Source organism: Anomalospiza imberbis, chromosome 3 (genome assembly GCF_031753505.1).
Source record: "Anomalospiza imberbis isolate Cuckoo-Finch-1a 21T00152 chromosome 3, ASM3175350v1, whole genome shotgun sequence".
In the NCBI taxonomy this organism is placed as follows: domain Eukaryota; kingdom Metazoa; phylum Chordata; class Aves; order Passeriformes; family Viduidae; genus Anomalospiza; species Anomalospiza imberbis.
This window is the reverse complement of record NC_089683.1, coordinates 46,943,640-46,952,995: the sequence shown is the minus strand read 5'-3', so window position 1 is coordinate 46,952,995 and position 9,356 is coordinate 46,943,640. Positions and strand designations below refer to the sequence as shown.

Genomic DNA, 9,356 nt, shown 5'->3' with positions numbered 1-9,356 from the left:
GCTCCGGGCGGGCGAGCGGGGCCGGGCGGCGGCGGCGCTGCGGTTGCGCCATCTGTCAGGAGCCCCGGTGGGAGGGAGCGCCCGAGCCGCGCTCGCCCGGGCGGAGCGGAGCGGAGCGGAGCGGAGCTGAGCTGAGCTGAGCTGAGCTGAGCGGAGGCGAGCCGGCGGCGGCAGCAGCAGCGCGGACAGCCCGTGCGAGCTCATCCCTACCAAGGCTGCGGCTGTGCCGCCGCACGGAGTCGCCGCCTCCGCGCCCGGCCGCGGCTCGGCGCAGCGCGTCTGCCCCGGGGAGAGGTAGCGGCGCCCGGAGCGGCGCCCCTCGCTGCGGGCGGGCGGGCGGGCGGGGGCAGCCGGCGGAGGAGCGGAGCGAGGAGGATGCGAGTGCGGCGGCGCCGCCCCGGCCCCGCGCTGCGCTGAACTGAGCCGAGCCGAGCCGAGCCGCCTCAGGTAACGGAGGGGCCGGAGCCCGCCCGGAGGAGCGGGGGCGGGGGGATGCCTGCCTGCATGGATGGATGGATGCTGTGGCGGGTCTGTTTCCTTTGTGCGCCCGAGCGCTGACGGGCTGCGGGGGCTCCCGGCGAGGGGAGGCGGCCGCGCTGCTGCGGGTCTCCCCCACGCACGCACACGCGGACCCCGCGCCCGCCTCCCCCGCCGGGAGCCGCGGCCGCGGCGCGGGCAGGGCCGGGGGCAGCGCCCGTGACCGCCCGTGCGCGGCCCCTGCGTGCCCGGGGGTCGCTCGTGTCGGTGTCCCACGCCCCCGCGGACACCGGCCGGGGAGAGGGGAGGGGGCGCAGCACAGGGACGTATTTGTTGTCGCCGAACTGCGAAAAAGGGGAGGGGGGGAAATAAATAAAAAGACCTTCTCTCCCTCTGAAATAAATCGTATAGGATTTGCGCGTCTGTGACAAAGGCCTCTTTCAGGGAAGAAAGAAGGGACGCACAAAATGCCCAAGGGTGGTAGGATGTGAAAAGAGGCTTGTTTCTTGTATCTCCCCTAGAGCCTCTCTGTTCCTTCCCAGACGAGGCCGCTGATCTGGTGCCAGTTCCTTTTCAGCTACATTTGAGATTAGGGAGAGATACCAAACGCCACACCATGAGTGCCAGCGTTTTGCTGCGTCTGCAGAGCCACAGTGTACGTGTCGCCCGACCTCCTTAATAATGCTCAGTTTGGCCTCTGCTTCCTCGGGATCTCGCCTGATTTCTGCTCTGGGTGGATTCTGCGTGTGCGTGAGCTCTGGGAGAGGGCTGGCCAGGGAGGGGGGTCACTTTGTGGAAACAAGCCCATGATACCTTGGTCCGTTCAGCAGTGATGGGGAGGGCAGGGCTGAGTAGGTGCTGGTGGTGAAGGTTTGGGCTGAGTGGAAAGCAACCCTCTGCAGTTGCTCATCCATCACTCTGATATGCTCTGATTTTTAAAATGCTAAAAAACGAGTGACCAGGGCGGACCGGGCTTTTGAAATGCACGCACAAGACTGGGAACGCCTTTGAGACCTTGTCATTTTCCTCCTTGTATACAACCTCCTTAACTCCCACATCCTTCCTTCCACCATCCTTGCAGCTGTAACACTTTTTAGACTCTCCTTCCCACACCCCTTTTTTTTTTCTTTTCTTTTTTTTTCTATTTTTTTTCTTTTTGTCTTGATGTCTTTTAAACTAGCATTCTGGAAGCTGAGAACAGTTGCAGGTGAGGATCTGTTTGTTTATATGCTAGTGGAGGAAGTGTTTTCATTAGGTTTGACTCATCTGGTCTCCCATGAGGAGGAACAGTAAGCTAAAGGGACACTGTCAACTTGAAATGCAGAGAATGTGCGTGATGAATGGAGAGCTGTGTCCAATATTACACCCACCGTTGAGCTCCCTGCTGGAGATCTGTGGTTTTTGTAAGCCTGTCTTCTGACTGTGTGGGTTGGTCATGCAGTGAAGGAGTAAAAACACACTTCAAACAAAGTTCTGTTAAGTGAGCAAAGGAGTGCAGAAGAAAAATACCAGAGTGGGAAGGGAGGGAAAGCAACATCTCCAGCATCTCAGTTACATGAATTGTAGCCACTGCTTGACCCAGTAGGAAACTGGAAGTGCTATGGTTCATTTTTACAGTTGCACATTTATTTAGTATCACTAAAGTGGAAAGGTTGTTACCTTTGCCCCAGTGTTTCAGGAGTTTTCAGCACCTTGATGTGTGTGCTCAGAAAACTGGTAGCGCTTGATGGATGTCAGTAGGTCAGTGTAATTTCATAATATAAGAACAATTTTAAGAATGGTGTCTCTTGTGAAAAAGACATTGGGTACCTTATTGAGCCCTTTTTACCCCCAAAAGCTATAATTTTGATGAAAAAGAGAAAGACGGAAAGACAGCCTAATTAATGCTTTAGAAATTTGTATTTTGTTGATAGTAGGCTGCAGACTTGTTGAAATGTTCAGATGCTTCTTAGACGGTAGCCTGTAAGCATGCTTCCTCTCCACCTCCAACAAATTACTGCCTCATCTGCATGGCTTGTCTTTGGCAAAATAAATATTTTTCAATATGACAGTGTCTGATGGTAGGCCACTGGCTGTGGTGTTTTGTGGTTTATGCTTCAGGCATGTTGTTTCAGAAATCCTATGTTGCCTGCTGGTGGAAGACATAGTGGCATAAAATACCAGTTAAGTATAAAACTCTGAATAGCTTTCTCTGGAAATTATTTTGGTGTTGAGTAAATACATGTCTTCAGTGTGGGACAAATGACTTTGGCATATGGGCATGGCAGTCAATGTAAGCCAGAAATGAATAAGGTTGTATAAAGGAGTTGGTTATTGATCATTTTAACAAGTGTCATTAAAAGTTAGGACCCAGTGATAAATTTCTAATTCATATGAGTAAGAAAAACATTGCTGAGGAGCTAGTTATTTTTGACAGACCACAATAGATTCCACAATACCTTTATCTGAAATAGCTAAATGGTGTCATCTGAAATCATGAGTGGAGTCTGATATGGTGAGGGCCTCTGTGACCCCTGGCCCTGTGGCTTAACTGAATATACTAATCTGGACATGGTATCATAGGCACTGATTTACAGTGTAATAAAATTGTGGCTAAGGTGAGCGAAAACTGGCCAGCACATTTGTGATGATTTCACACTGTAATATGGTACATCTACAATATCGTATGTTTAATTGTGTTAAGGAAAGTATAGAGCCATTTGCCATCTTATTCCCAATTACTTTTATTAAACCAGCACCTTCACTTTTCTGTCTTGCTGCATTACTGTGCTTTTACTTCAGGGAGAAAAAGAGTTGGAGCCATGTATTTTGCCTTCGTCCTTCTCTCTGGGGTGCACATTAATATTTGATTCAAACTTGTTCTGTAAAGTTCTGCTTAATTCAGTTTGGGCACTACTTTGAATGTATAATAATGGTGTTTGCTTGTGTCATGGACAGTGCTTTGTAATTTGCTTTATGGGCAAGGCTGCTGCTGGCAGTGTGTATTGTCAAAGTGACCTTCCTTTCAGAGGGAGAAAACCAGTAACTCCTGGCCCTCTCCCACCCCTGCAGCTCCCACAGAAGTGTCTTCACAAGTCGCTTTGACCCATTACTCCAAAAACAGGGCTTGAACCGACAAATCTAGTTCACTGAGCAGTCTCATTGAAATCCAGCAATTAAGGATTCCTTTGGTGACAAAAGGCCTACGGATCTGTATTGTGCAAGTCAGCCATTTACTTGAGGCGAAACCCACAAAAGGGTTTGCGTGCCTCAGTGAGGAGCACCCTGAGCTGTGATCCCCGTAGATGTGGCTCTCCTGAGCCGGGGATGTGGCTGCTTGCTGTGCCGTGCTGAAGGCACTGTGCACCTCAGAGCTGCCTTCCCAGCGGCCGGGAAACGCTGCCAGGGCCACCCAAAGCAAAGTGCCTCAGAAGGAGGTGAAACTTCAGGGCTGCATCTGCCTGCCTGCTGGGTGTCTCACTTGGTATCACGGTGGCTTAAGGTTAGCTATTAGAGGTTAAAACCCCTAACTTTCTTTTAGTGAGGCAGTAATAATGTATATTAAAAAAAAATGCAAAAAACCCAAACAAACAAACAAAAAACCCCAACCAGCTTTGCATTTCAGTAGGCGATAAACATGCAGGTGTAGAAGAATTGGGATTTCTAGCATTTGCATCCTATCATGGGTTTCGCCCTTAGTGCCTGACTTGCAGACAGAGAAATGACAGGTGCAGATGAACCATGCAAGGTTGAGGCAGTTTCGGCGCATCCGAGGCGTGTGTCGCGCTCCTTAGGGAGCGAGCGCGAGAGCCCCGTTAGCGCTGTGCTCTAGGGCAGTCTCAGCTGCTAGCTCAGGCAGGGCTCTGGTTTCGGGCAGGTAATCTGCCTCCCGGTTTGGCAGTGGTCAAGTTAAACCTGTCTGTGGCAGGTGTCCTTGAGCCCTGAAACTGGAAACAGGCCTGACCTTACGGGAGTTGCAGCCAACGAGAAGTACCCTGATGCTGTCCTTACCCCTGGCTGCAGAAAAACAGTCACATTTTGTAGAGCGTTTTTGGAACTTTAGTTCACTTGGAATGGAAACAAAATTGAACCGTATCACTGCTTTTACTGGGGGAGGTGAAAAATCATATTATTTCAAGTCAGTCAAAACATGATGCCTCATCTTGCTTCTGACTGTTTTAAATGGTGACTTGCTGTGAAAGCAAGGATTTCAACTCAAAATACTGCCACCTGTTTGGAGCAAAATAAAACCTTTGACACCTTGACTTTTTACTGGACTATAAAATCAGCAGCAGTTTTGCAGAGCTTTAAGGTGTCAATAGAACTAAATAATCTTGCAGAAAATGACTGCCAGATTTTTCCTGACCAGCTCTATTCCTTGTATACCATGAATTTGAACGAATGTTCAAATACTGCCAGATAGCCTGGCAGTATGAATTGATTTGAATTAGATGGTCTAGGTTAAATTTTTTTTTCAAGAGGGAAGAGGACAGCACATTAATTTTAAACTTTCCCTTCCTAAAATGCAGCTCCTTTTTTGTATCAAACACATCCCAGTTTGAATGGACGATGCTGGTTGTGACAAGGTGCTATGGGGAGAGGTTACCCCACATTTTCATGCCCAGCTTCTCCTGATTCAGGGACGTCTTGCACCTCTGAATGTTGCCCCTTCCTTCACCATATTGAGATGTGGTTTAATGTGATGAACTCTACAAGGCAGCTGCAATGTGAGAATGTTTTGATGAGAATGGGGAAGGTGACCCTTCTGTGCTTATTTGTTTTACTCTATTTTGGTGGATTTTTTAGGAAGCAACAATGACTGGAGGCCTTTTCTGGCCTAGGGAAATTCTTTGTTCCATCCTGCTTTAGGTTCCCTGTGGCTACAACCAGAAAGGAGGGATGTTGAGAAGTGGCTGTGAGTGATGTGTTCAGTGCTTTAAAGTACAAAGGATCCCAGTCAGAGCTCCTCAGAGGAGCCAGAGGTACTTTTAATAGTATCGAATCCTGTGCTGTGAGAGCACCTAGTCTGCTCTCCCCAAAACAAAGGCACTATTGCCAAGAGCCCTGAACAAAAAGACTCTACCTCACATAGCTCACTTTGCTTCACAGCTCTTGGCGTGGCCTCTGGAAGATCTCTACACATTCTCCAAACACCCTTGCAGTGGCTTAGGAGCTCTAAAAGACAGATCAGCATCTAAAGCTTTGGCTGTGTAAGGACGATTATAACCTGAAATTGAGACTTTATATTTCAGAAAAAATGTACCATCAGTTCTGAAGCTTCCAGAAAATGCTTGGAAAATACTGTTTTATTCACCAAAGTGGTGTTGCTTGCAGTGGTGAATTTGAAGCTGAAAGTGATGGTAATAGTCAGGACAATGTATGAAGAAGGGGAGGAGTAGCAGGGTGGAGGGGCATTGAACAGACCAAGGGAAGAGCTGGCTGAAGCAGGCAGAGGAAGCTGCCCTTGTGCGTGTATGATTGAGGACATTTGCTTTAAAAGAAAAGAAGTGTTTGGCACCACTTTAACATGAAAATAACTCTTGTTTTAGTGATTTTGGGAGGAGTAAGGAGGAAACCTCAAATGATTGGCTTGGCTTGCATGAAATATCTACTCTGTTTAAAATTGTCCTTTTCCTCTTGGCTCCAGTTTTCCTCTGTTAACAGATTTGACCAAAATAGTTCTCGATCCTCTTTGGTGTAGTCCAAATTGAAAATATTTTTGCCAGATAATCTCAATCATGGCAGGTCTAAATTTGCTATATTCTCTATACAGAGAAGTTAAACAGGCTGTGAAAATGAAGATTAATATTAAATGCTTATTCAGGTTTGTGCTTGTTTAAAGAAAATATTTACCATTCCATGAGAGTTCCCTAATGACCTGTGTGGTGATTCCTAGCATCCTTTTTCTTAACAATTTCTAATATTTTACTTGTTGGGGATGGGGAGGGGGTGGGGTTGGGTCTTTTTGTTTTGCTGGTTTTTAACAAATAAACTTTAACATTCATTTGAAGGCTTTTTATTGTTAATAAAGACCTTTCAACCTCCCTTGTTTTTGAACAACCTGTGTGTGAAAGAGCACTTTGCGTAATGTTGATCTTTGACTTACAGCTGTACCACTTAAAAAAGACAGCTCTGAAAGTTTTCCTGGCATGACTTAGGAATATCATGTATTTCCTATCTTGGCTGTTGATAACAATGTACAGATAATTGTGTTGGTTTTTTGTTTTTTTTTTTTTAAATTTTTTTAACATGTATTCTGTTTTTTTTCCCCCTTTGTACCTGACCTTTAAACCACAGAGTTGCTCTGGGGTTTATAGTTGAAGTTGATGCTCTTGTGCAGAATGATTGAGAAGAATTGTTGTTGGTTAGTTCAGAAGTTCTCCAAGCCAGAAGCCACCACAGTGGGTGATGAAAGTGCTGCGCACATAGCTTCATCCCATACCTGGTAATTTCTTAGGGCTTAGCAGAGAAGACCAGCCCATAGCCCTGTTTGGAAGATGGTGATGACTGTGTCCTCCAGCCAGCTGCTTTCACCCCAGGGACCGAGGGGGAGAGCAGGTGTAAGCAAAACAAACTCTCACACTCTTAAAAGAAAGGATATTTGTTTATTCTTGGAACTGTTTTTTCTTTATGGGCACCTCCTCACTAGGCAGCTATGATATATTTTTTTCCAAGAAAAAAGAGAATCTCTGAGACTCGGTATGAAAACCTCTGTTGTCTGAGTAGGTAGTGGCTGTTTCTTGTCTTAAACTATATGTAAATGCTCAGTGTTTGTTCTTGGTGATGAGGTTAATGGTGGAGGGCTTTTATTATGGTGAAATTAATGAACTCTTGCATGCTTTTAGGACTTCCTGTGTCCTTTTAGGTCCTCTTGCGTGCTGTCACTGTATGCTAATAAATTTTGAATTACATGTCCATATCCAGCAACATTTTTGTCTAAACACCAGCAAAAATGCCAGTTCTGTTGCCTGTCTTTCTCTCTGGGAAGTAACTGAAAACTCCTAAATTTCCTTCTGGGGTTAATCTGTGAGATAGCAAACAGATTATGAAATTTTTGGATGTTATCACTCTGTGCAGCATTTAAATTGGTGATTTCATCAAGAAACACTCTCAGTCCCATTTCCAAATTAATAGAAAATGTTTTGCTGGTGTCTTTCCCTTCAAGAAGGAATAAAACTATTTTAAACTAATCTTTTGAATATCACAGTATCTGAGGTTATTAATAATTTTAATTTACAGTCTTTAGCTAAATATGCAGGCCTTTCTTTCCAAATATTAAATTATCCAGGTATCTTTGAGTGGTCAGTGATTTTTATATTCATAAGATCTCATACTTTGGACCTGTGAGGAGAAATAGCTATTGGATTTTTATTTTTATTTTTTAATATCTCTTCTATTTTATTCAGAAAGGCCGAGGCAAACCACCTTTAAAAGGAGAAAAAAGTGTTTAATGAAACCCATTGTATTAGCTGTATTCACTGTTGAAAAACTTCGTAAGCCCATCAGCCTACAACTGGATAAGATCAGTGTGCAGGAGCTGACAAGCTGAAGAGCCAGATTTAACTCTCAGTGTAGCAGGCTGTATGCTCTCACAAAAACCCACACATAGCATTGGCTTCAATTTCTTTTGAACGCCTCTCTAGGAGTTTCTCTTTTGCAGGAAAAGTAGTGAGCCCAAAAATTTGACTGAGAAGAGAGCTGCTAAATGTTGTGACCTTGTGGAAGAAACATCCCCTACATTTGAAGGTCGGAAGTGACCTTTTGTGCACTGGGGGAGGTAGAAGACAAGCATTGACTGTCTTTCTTGCTTAGGGCAGCATTACTGGTGTGTCTAAAAACTGCAGAACTCCTTGTCCTAATGTTCAAGTGGGGCTGCCAAAAAGGAACAAATAGGGCTGCAGATAAAAGTGTGCAGGGAAGACTGTGTCCCTTTTCCTCCTCCTCAGTCATGGCAGGCAGGGTGGGGAGAGCATCACTTTGCACTGCTTGATGACTCGACATTCACTGCAATTTGCTGCTGGTCCTGTAAAAAGTTTAAAAAAATTCTTGCATTTATTGATATTTTTTTTTTTTTTAACCACTCACCATCCGTGTGATTCAGTGGCTTCTTTAAGGGTGAGGTAACCTTGTCTCTGCTCTTGCTGAAATTTGCAGCAAATCTTAATTCAAAATCATGAGGTTACATTGTTTGGGGTTGGGGGATTTTTTTTCCTCCCCATGCAGTAGAGTTAGTATGCAGTTCTGCTTTATGAAGCTGAGTGTATAGATGTAGGTGTTAAACGAGTCAGCCTTATTTTGCTTTTGTCATGTCAGTTTGTGTCTGGCAGAAGCTATCTGTGATCCTTTAGAGCTAGTGTGGCACAGCAGGACTGTGCTGAGAACAGTGTGGGCCTGCATGTGGACAGCATTGCTTTGGTTTTATTTCCTTGGGTAGGGCAAGTCTGGGACCCGAGATACCCAAGTGCCTGCACAGCTCTATGCCAAGGTGGGCAGAGGAGCTCACATGTGAGGTTCAGGAGAGCCCCAGCAGCCCAGAGGAGCACTGTGCTCATGTGCCTGCACTGCTTCCAGGACCACCGTGACATGTTCGTGGTTGCTGTGAGTGTATCTGTGTGGTGTTGTAGAGGCTGTGCTTCACTTCTTGACACAAAAAAGAAGAGACAAGAAAGCAATGACCAGAAAGAGAGGGCTAACTAGATGAATGTTCATTTTCATAGCATCAGACTACTCAAACTAGGTTTTTTAAACAGTTGTTACTAAACTTAGTATTTTATACTATTATTGTGATTATTTTCTTTTTTTACATTATCTGCCCCACAAAAGACAAGTTATTATGTTCCATAGGAGCTTCATCTAGAACAGCTACCCACAAACTTTAAGGTGACACAGTGCTATGGTAG

At 45.5% G+C, this 9,356-nt stretch overlaps 1 protein-coding gene across 4 annotated transcripts in view; it reads left to right on the top strand.

Moving 5' to 3' along the window:
* Positions 1 to 340: 340 nt before the first annotated feature.
* Positions 341 to 9,356, top strand: part of FYN (FYN proto-oncogene, Src family tyrosine kinase) — a 138,053-nt gene continuing 129,037 nt past the window's right edge. For all 4 annotated transcript variants that reach the window (XM_068184272.1, XM_068184273.1, XM_068184271.1 and 1 more), the window contains exon 1: positions 341 to 447. The gene's annotated coding sequence lies outside the window, so the exon portion shown is untranslated. The remainder of the gene's footprint in view (positions 448 to 9,356) is intronic.